The sequence below is a fragment of the Podarcis bocagei genome (genome assembly GCF_964188305.1).
Source record: "Podarcis bocagei genome assembly, chromosome: 6".
Taxonomy (NCBI): Eukaryota; Metazoa; Chordata; class Lepidosauria; order Squamata; family Lacertidae; genus Podarcis; species Podarcis bocagei.
This window is the reverse complement of record NC_138130.1, coordinates 100076718-100086669: the sequence shown is the minus strand read 5'-3', so window position 1 is coordinate 100086669 and position 9952 is coordinate 100076718. Positions and strand designations below refer to the sequence as shown.

The 9952-nt window shown below is 48.0% G+C and overlaps 1 long non-coding RNA gene across 1 annotated transcript; it reads left to right on the top strand.

Annotated features, from left to right (window-relative positions):
• The first annotated feature begins 6128 nt into the window (after positions 1-6128).
• On the top strand, positions 6129-7406 carry LOC308589757. Its single transcript, XR_014009473.1, has 2 exons — positions 6129-6638; positions 7132-7406. It is a non-coding gene; the product is annotated as an uncharacterized lncRNA (long non-coding RNA).
• Positions 7407-9952: the final 2546 nt, after the last annotated feature.

Below are 9952 nucleotides of genomic sequence, written 5' to 3'. Positions count from 1 at the left end.
TTCAAGAAGGACACTGACAAACTGGAACGTGTCCAGAGAAGGGCAACCAAAATGGTCAAAGGCCTGGAAACGATGCCTTATGAGGAACGGCTAAGGGAGCTGGGCATGTTTAGCCTGGAGAAGAGGAGGTTAAGGGGTGATATGATAGCCATCTTCAAATATATAAAAGGATGTCACATAGAGGAGGGAGAAAGGTTGTTTTCTGCTGCTCCAGAGAAGTGGACACGGAGCAATGGATCCAAACTACAAGAAAGAAGATTCCACCTAAACATTAGGAAGAACTTCCTGACAGTAAGAGCTGTTTGACAGTGGAATTTGCTGCCAAGGAGTGTGGTGGAGTCTCCTACTTTGGAGGTCTTTAAGCAGAGGCTTGACAACCATATGTCAGGAGTGCTCTGATGGTGTTTCCTGCTTGGCAGGGGGTCGGACTCGATAGCCCTTGTGGTCTCTTCCAACTCTATGATTCTATGATTCTATGATTTAGTTAGCATTGTTGCTGGACAGCCGGGAATCTGAAAGCCTTCATCATCTATTGCCAGTCACCCAGTGATGACACTGGGAGATCCCATCTGCCTTCTGCTCATGCTTAGTGTGTAGATAATGAAATGCTAGATGGTGGTGAGGTCTAATTGTTGCATTCACAACACTGAAGTGACCTCCCGGGGGCGCAAGCCTGGGCAGCGTGTCTGGAGGTCCTGGGCTGCCCAGATGACATGACCCCCATCTCGACCTGGCTGATGTGGTCCAAAGGAAAGCGGAGCAAGACGTTTGGCACCAGCTTGGCTGCAGGAGTTGCAGGAAGGAGGTGTACAAGGCACCATCCAATCATCTTAGGGGTCCCACTCCAGATTTGTACGGGGTTTACTCCTTGGCCTTTTCTTGGGCTCCATCACTCACTGGCAGCCAGTAGCACATGGTCCCATAAGACATAAAAATGTAAAGGTAAAGGACCCAGCCAAAGGCGACTATGGGGTTGCGGCACTCATCTCGCTTTCAGGCCAAGGAGCCCGCGTTTGTCCGCAGACAACTTTCCGGGTCATGTGCCCAGCATGACTAAACTGCTTCTGGTGCAACAGAACACCGTGACAGAAACCAGAGTGCATGGAAACGCCATTTACCTTCCCGCAGCAGTGGTACCTATTTATCTACTTGTACTGGTGTGCTTTCGAACTGCTAGGTTGGCAGGAGCTGGGACAGAGCAACAGGAGCTCACCCCATTGGGCAGATTTGAACCACCAACCTTCTGATCACTAAGCCCAAGAGGCTCTGTGGTTTAGACCACAGCGCCACCCGCATCCCTTTTAAGATGACTATAGCAGTGGTCTATCTGCCCAACCCAGGATTGTACCCTTACCAATGCTTATGGGTCGTTAAGGGCCGTTTCCAAAGGAAGCCCTGTGTAGAACGCATTGCATTAATCATCGCTAGCTCCGATGCGGTTCAAGGAGAAGAGCAGATTGCTCCATAAAATATCCCTTCCAAGCCTGACAAGAAGACATCACATCCTAAGGCGAAGTTACACTAAGCAGACGCAGCCCATTAAGGAGGGGAACCCGAATATGCACTTACTCCTGTCAGGGCAAATCCTAGTTGAAAACTTTGGTCCTTTAAGAAATAGCCGTGAGAAGATGTTTGCTCTTTAGCTCTATTACGCTAATCTATTCCCTTGTCAGTCCCAGCGACGCAGGGATGATAAATATGGGATCTCCTCAGCTCAGACTCCTGGCGTGTTGCCTATCGTGGGCTGAGGAGCTGCGTAGCTCTCTCATCACAAAAGCCACCTGCTTCCGAATGTCATCGCAGCAGAGCTGCACTGGCAGCAGAGAAGCTCACTAGCTCATCTTTCTGTTCAAGCTCTCTGGCCTGGAAAAGGGAGCACGTCTAGGGTTGGGGGGGGGAATCTCCTTCCTAAGGGACATAGGAGCCAAGTCTTAGGGGCCGAGGTCCCTTCAGTCCCCCCATAAAATATTTGAGGGGGCTAGGATGGAGAGTGAAGAGATGTGTGGGTGTGGTTTTCGAATGCAGACAACTGCACAAAGGTATGAGGCACACTCGTTGCTCCACCCACTTTCCCCTTTGGCTCCACCCACTACTGGCATGTGGCCCCTGGAAAATTGCCTGCAAGGGATGTGGCCCTGGCACTCATTCTCCAGTCCTGTCCTGCAGCTTTTGCTGACCTGGACCTTTGCAGAATGTTTAAAAGAAATACTTGCTGCACACAGAGAAGTGTGTCAGGTAGAAGTCTTCTTCTTCCTCTTCTGTGAAAATTCACTTATCCACACGTAGAGAATCATGCCCAAACCTTGCTATACGCTCTGCAGATTCACTTATCCAAACAGTTGATTTCCTTGTTTATTTGTGCTTTGCTGGTCTGTGGCAGCCGTTTGCGGAGAGAGCGGATAGCGAGATCAAATCTAGACGTTTTGCCCTTAGTCTCTCTCTTTTGCTGATTGGCTGAAGATATTTCCAGGAGAACCCATGGAGAGAGGGAGGAGAGAGAACGGATAAATCCCACATTAGAAATATTTCCATACGAAATGATGGAAATCGTGGACTCGTTATGTGAACACACATCTGACGAAACATTTCCAGGGAATGCATTGTGTTTGGTAAGCAGGACTTGCACACACATAGAAGTGCAAGATCTCAGACTATCGAAAGACTGGAAGGAAATGTAAGATACCAGTGAAGGCGCTCCTGGATGGGTGGGCAGCCACAAAGTAAGAGCCCTCTCCTTTGCCATCATTCTTCGAGTCTTCCTCAGAGGGGGGAACCTGGAGAAGGGTCTCAGATGAACTAGACAGCTTTTCTCAAACTGTGGGTCCCCAGATGTTGTTGAACTGCAACTCCCATCACCCCTAGCTAGCAAGGCCAGAGCTCAAGGATGATGGGAGTTGTAGTCCAACAACAGCTGGGGACCCACAGGTTGAGAACTGCTGATCTAAGAGTTCCAGGAGATCTTGGGAGTCCTGAGATGTAAAGGGCTTTAAAGATCAAAACCAGCATTTTGACTTGGAAGCCTAGAGGCAGCCAGTGTAGCTGGAACAATACTGGTGTTATATGATCTGTTCGCCTCCAACCTGTCAACAGTCGGCCAGCCACATTCTGCACTAATAGAAGCTTCCAAGCCGTGTTCAAAGGGAACCCCATGTAAAGAGCATTGCAATGGCCTGGTCTTGAGGTTACCAGGGCGTACATCTGTGTAACCCAACTTTCCACCTGACCTGCTCGTTTTCTGCATTGCACAAAACAAGCTCCACTGTCCGAAAACATGGGTTATAAATATGATTTAATAATATCATGCATTTGTATTTTAAAAGTCATTTATGTTTTTATAATCGTTGCATACACTTACTAGGTATCCTTGGTTACGATTATGTTCTCAAGCAGCCGGCCAAATTACGTGACTGAAAGCAATGCATAAGCTTGAAGGTTGCCTTGGAATTTTGCTTTCCTATAATTAACGGGCTCCAGTTTTTCAATAAATGTGTTTGGTGCACATCCTTCAGTAGTTATTGAATTATATAGCAAGTTTTGTCAATTCCCACATTTTTCTATACCATTGCGTCAGCTGGTTTGTCCATTTTCCATTTTCTTGCTACGACTACTCTACTTCTCTCCCTTCACCTCATCACTTTGCGGTTGGCTGCTGAAAGTGTTCCCTTTGCCTGAATGTTGTGCTGAATCATGGATTTTTAAGAGTTGGGGGTCATCTATTCCCACCTCCTGCCAATGTAGTACCTCTACTGTAATTGCACCCTTGATAGGTCGCTGGGAGAAGAATCATTGTCTCCAGGATCCTCCAGCTGCCCAGAGGAGGCTGTGAAATCTCTAGATCAGTGTCTAAATGCAGTGGTGAACTGGACGAGAGACAATAAACTGTGTCTGAATCCTAGGAAGACGGAGAATCTTTGGGCGTGTGGTTCCCATGTTGGGAAAACTGGCAGGTTACCTGTTCTGGATGGGGCTGCAGTATCTCTGAAGGAGCAAGTGCATATTTTGGAAGCATTCCTGGAGACATCTTTGTCAGTAGAGGCCCAGATGACCTTTGTGGGTGGCAGTCAGGGACTGGCTGGATGCTGAGGACCTCCAAGAGGAGGAAGAGGGAACCCCCCAGAGGAGGAAGGCTCAGAGCCAAGGGATTGGTGGTGGGACTGTACAAAAAAACACACCCTGTACACAGCGGCGTAGCGTGAGTTGTCAGCACCCGGGGCAACGCAAGTAATTTGCGCCCCCTAACCCGGGGCAAGGCACGTAATTTGCGCCCCCCCTAACCCCTAACCTGCGAGTTGCCGCTGGCGCTGCCGCCCAAACGACGCCGCTTGCCCGGAGGAGGAGGGGGGCAGAGAGGCGAGGAAAATGCAACGGCCCAGCAGCTGCAGCAGCAGCGGCGGAGGCGGGGCTGTGAGGAGGGGCTGCCTGGCGGGACCGGACCAGCGCTGAGAGCCGCTGCCTGCCGGACGCCTTCAGCCCGGGCACGCGCACAGCTCGTCGGTTCCGCGAGACATGCGGCTCTGCTACAGCCTGCGCCCGAGGCTCTTCAGCGACTCCGGAGGCAGCGAGCGTGCCCCCCCAGATGTGGCGCCCGGTGCGGCCTGCCCCCCTTGCACCCCCCACGCTACGCCACTGCCTGTACATAAATAGTCTCTTAATCCTCTCCAGGTTAAAGGGACTCAACTCCTTCAGCCTTTCCTCGGAGAGCTTGCCCCCAGGTCCTTCACCACCCATGCTACACTCCAGTTTTGTCAATAGCCTTGTTAAACCATGGTGCTCAGAACGGGACAAAGGCCTCCAGGTGAGGTCTGAGCAAAAGAAGAGAACAGAACCATTTGCTTCTTGTCATCTGGCCACTGTAACTTCTGAGGATGCAACCTCGAGTTGCATTGACCTCTTCAGATGCTGCGTCGCTTTGCCAAATCACGCTTAGCCTGCAGTCTACCAAACCCCCTGAGATCCTTTTCACATGCACAGCTGTCAAGCCATCTTGCACTTGGGTGTCTGACTTAATGCAGAACTTTCCCTTTATCTCTGTTGAAATGCATTCATTTCTTCCTCGGTTTTTTGGCCCGGTTCTCCATCCTGTCAAGATAAACTTAGATCTTGTTTCTGTCTCTGAAGGTATTAACCACCCCTCCCCAGTTGGGTGTCATTTGCAAATCTTTCCTCTGCTTCATTGTCCAAGTCATTTATAAAGATGTTAAGCAAGACTGTACCAGAACTGTCACTTCTGTCCCATTGACGAGGCAAAGCTGTTGATGAGACCTCTTTGGGGTGCAAGTCCACCCACCACTTGCCAATCCACCGCCGAAGAGTATTATCATCTAGCAAACATTTTTTCCAGCTTGCCAAGAAGAATATCATGGGGGAACCTTGTCAGATGCCTTCAAGATGAATTCAAGGTGTTCAACGTCCACATATAGAGGAGAGCCAGAGCTTACTGCAGAGATGAAAGGGAGACAACAACATGCTTTAGAATGGAGAACTCCAGATGCAAAGTCGTGAGAGATATGCTTCTGCCCATGCAATCATATGGTTGCTGGCAAACACTGTGACAGCCATCTTTGAGGATCAGGGATATGTGCTTTAAATGCTTTACTTTTGAGGTGGACTTGCTGCAAGATGAGCTGATCACTCCCCTGAGAAAAAAGATGGCCTGGTCTGATATCTCAGGTTGAGCACTGAGTTGAGCACCTTCTGTTTCAATCGTTCAATGTCTGCTGAAAACATTTGCCCTCTGCCAGGCACTTAAGGATATATATTTCCATAACAATAATAATATTATAATAATTTATTATTTATACCCCGCCCATCTGGGCAGGTTTCCCCAGCCACTCTGGACGGCTCCCAACAGAATATTAAAAACACGATAAAACGTCAAACGTTAAAAACTTCGCTGAACAGGGCTGCCTTCAGGTTTCTTCTAAAAGTCAATTAGTTGCTTATTTCCTTGACATCTGATGGGAGGGAGTTCCACAGGGCGGGTGCCACTACCGAGAAGGCCCTCTGCCTGGTTCTTTGTAACCTCACTTCTCGCAGGGAGGGAATTGCCAGAAGGCCCTTGAAGCTGGACCTCAGTGTCTGGGTTGAATGATGGGGGTGGAGACGCTCCTTCAGGTATACTGGGCCGAGGCCGTTTAGGGCTTTCAACACTTTGAATTGTGCTCGGAAACATACTGGGAGTAAATGTAGGTCTTTCAGGACTGGTGTTTTCGGCGGCCGCTTCCATAACAATTAGCTGTTGGCCAAGACCAGCCCAAAACATCTTGGTACCTGAGGCAAACCAGAAAATGGCGCCACCTCCCCACCAGGGAAGAAGGAGGGATCTAGATCAGGGACAAGGGTGGGGAAAGAGGCTGCTGTAGAGGTAGCTTCAGGCGTCCTGCTGCTGCTGAGAAGATGGTAGATCAAGCATCCAAGACTTTCACTGCCACCGTGGCAGCAGCAGCAGGTGATGCATTCCTTGGAGGCTGGATCTGTTGCCCCTCATGGACCTTGCCACCTGAGGTGGTAGTCTCACTGCAGTTGGCCTGTGATTTTGCCTTTTTTTGGTATCTATTATATTGTTGTGGGTTGGGGGTGGCCAGTCTAGAAGATGCCATGAGTCCCTTCAAATTCTTGAAGTCCCGTACCTAATGAAGGTTGGAATCTAACTGGCAGAATCTGAGACCAGGGAGAAGAGCAAGTGGAAGAAGATTGGGGGAAATTTAAAATCTATTTGCAGAAATATTGTAAAATTTCTGAATGTTGATGACATTAAAATGAATTGTGGGGGTTCTAGCAACAAGATAAAATCTAAGATTAAACCAACAACAGGTAAATTAATGGGCTATGAATTTGCTGAACTAACTTTGAAAAGGGATACAAGAACGGGGGATGCGAGGAAGTCAGGAGAATATGTGAATTTAAGATCTAAAATTAAGAAAGAAGGAATTTTTGTGTTTTTCTTATATGTGCTTTTTCTTTTTGTTATTAGTCTTTAATGTATGTATTTTGTATTTTTGTGCTTAATGTGTGTATTGTTGTATTTTGTAGTATGTATTTGTGTTTCTATTTTTTTCCTTGTTCTTGTCTTTGTATTTTTTCTATACTTTGTAAAATCCAATAAAAACTTCTAAAAAAAAAAAGAAGAAGGTTGGAATCTAGCAGAGTTTGCTGAACTAAGGCAAGTTTCTTTGTGAGATAATGACCTTCGCTGGCCTCTTAAGTGTCTTCATCAGCATCCCAAAAGAATGAGCTCCATCGCAAGATCTGCAAGGAAGAGATGGTGCCCTCCAGGCTAATGGGCGGACCTTTCCTCACCCGCCTCTCTCTCTAACACCTCCAACGGGTTTTCTGCTCACCGGCCAGCATGGACCTCACTCCTCCTGGAGGCAGTGATGGTCACCAACTTGGATTTCTTTAAAACAGGATTTGGCAAATCAATGGAGAAGGCTACTAGGCTTTATGGCTATGTTCTGCCTCCACAGTCAGAGGCAGCAAAGCCTCTGAATACCATTTGCTGGAAACCACAAGCTCTCTGATATCGCGCATTTTGTCTGGGTGTCAGTTCTGCAAAAACCGTGCTCCTGGTTCACAGTCCAAAACCCTGAGCCGCGTTCTCCAGCTCTTCCTTTCCCCCAAGGACTCAGCAAAGACACGCAACTGAAGAAGGCAGGAAATAAACTGTGCGAAGTAGCCTGAGGAGGATGGAAGACTTGAGAGGGATGACGGAAGGGGTGCGTGGAGAGATAAAGGGATGTGCGAGAGATTAAAACCTTTTCTGGTTTTTGTTCTTTCAGCTGACAGTCAGGAAGCTGGAGATCTCACAGCCTTCTCGAAGATTATCCCATGGGAAGCAGCTGGAGACTCCACCGCTTTGAATGTTTCGGAAACAGCCCATCTTGGCTTAAGCGTGGAAGAGAATTACCTTGCAAGGTGGGACGGAGACAGAAGCGCTCTGTTTTCACACATTTCAAGGTCCCTCCAGATGGTCTCCCACTCCCAGGCGACTGATGGGATGACTACGTTACAAAAACAAGTTCTCAGCTGTGATGGCAGGAGCAACAGTTCTGCAAGCACACCACTGTTGTGTGAACCACATCCTCGCCAATGACACCGGCTATTGCAGTGCACTAAGGACGCGGGTGGCGTTGTGGGTTAAACCACAGAGCCTAGGGCTTGCCGATCAGAAGGTCGGTGGTTCGAATCCCCGTGACGGGGTGAGCTCCCATTGCTCGGTCCCAGCTTCTGCCGATCTAGCAGTTTGAAAGCACATCAAAGTGCAAGTAGATAAATAGGTACCGCTCCGGCGGGAAGGTAAACGGTGTTTCCGTGCGCTGCTCTTGTTCACCAGAAGCGGCTTAGTCATGCTGGCCACATGACCTGGAAGCTGTACGCCAGCTCCCTTGGCCAATAAAGCGAGATGAGCGCCGCAACCCCAGAGGTGGCCATGACTGGACCTAATGGTCAGGGGCCCCTTTACCTTTTATTGCAGTGCACTGGTTTGGGCTAAATTCCGAGCAGAATCAGGCTGATTGAGGGAGATCTGGCCTCTGATGGTGGAGACAGCCTTGGATCGCTCTGGGTTGGGGTGTGTTATGTACTGAAGTTCTCACCCTGGGCCAGCAGGGGGATACTGTAGATAGTTCAGGTGCAAATAAGGGATCAAAAGTGACGTTCAGTGATTGGATAGTTACAGAAAGTTGTTACAGTTACTTTGTACTGGAGCTCTATATAATCAGGCTGGCTGAACCCTTCAGTTCAGTTCAGTTCTGTTCTGGCCTGTGAATAAACAAGAGCTGTTTGAAGAATTGCTATGCCGTCTGATATGTTCACCCACAACTTAACAGGGTGCACCGACTGAAGAATCTGGGGCTGCTGGAAAGCAGGAGAGGCAGGCAGCCTCTGCAAAGAGCAGCATGGGGCTGTTTGGAAAAGGGCTTTTAAACAGCCCTGTGCTTCGCTTTGGCTACATGCCAGGAACACAGGAACAGTCAACTGAAGACATCTGAAGGCAGCCATGTTTAGGGAAGCTTTTAATGTTTGACAGACTATTGTATTTTAATCTTTTGTTGGAAGCTGCCCAGAGTGGCTGGGGAAACCCAGCCAGATGGGCGGGGTATAAATAAATTATTATTATTATTATTATTATTATTATTATTATTATTATTATTATTATTATTATTATTATTATTATTATTATTATTCTCCGCTGGCTGCATTGGTCTCTTTCTATGACATGTTTTACTTATCGCACCTATATTCCACCTTTTTCTGGAGGAGATCAAGGTGACATACGTGGTTTTATTCTTCCAGCTAATCCACAGAACTGATTATTAAGGCTGAAGTAAGTAAGTAAGTAAGTAAGTAAGTAAGTAAGTAAGTAAATTTTTATTTATACCCCAGCCAAGAATGGGCTCAGGGCAGCTAACATCAAATTAAAACACAATCAAACAATTGATTAAAATGCAGCTTTAAAATTAGAATCAGGATAAAATTAAATGACTGCCTATGAGAGGCGGAGGCAGGCCCAAGTGAGCTTCATGGCTAAGTGGGGATTCAAACCCTGGTCTCCCAGGTCCTAGTCTGGTACTCTAACCACTACACCACACTGGCTCTCTGGTTCCCTGCAGGATTGAATTCTCCACTCAGCAGGTCGCCAGCTCACTGAGGGGAATGCACTAGTGAAGGAGACCCCTGGAGTGAACAAAGGGCTCAGTCCTGCTCACTGTGGTTTGTGTGCATGTTCCCCTGCTGAGAAGAAGCTCATGCAGCCAAATAGCACCATGGGGCTGTTTAAGCCTTGTTGAAATAAGCCCTGGACTGCCGTATCATAGTATCATAGAGCTGGAAAGGACCCCCAAGGGTCATCTAGTCCAACCCCGCAATGCAGAAATCACAGCTAAAAAATCCCTGAGAGATGGCCAGCTGACCTCTGCTTAAAAATCTCAAACTCCACTTCCTTGGTGTGACT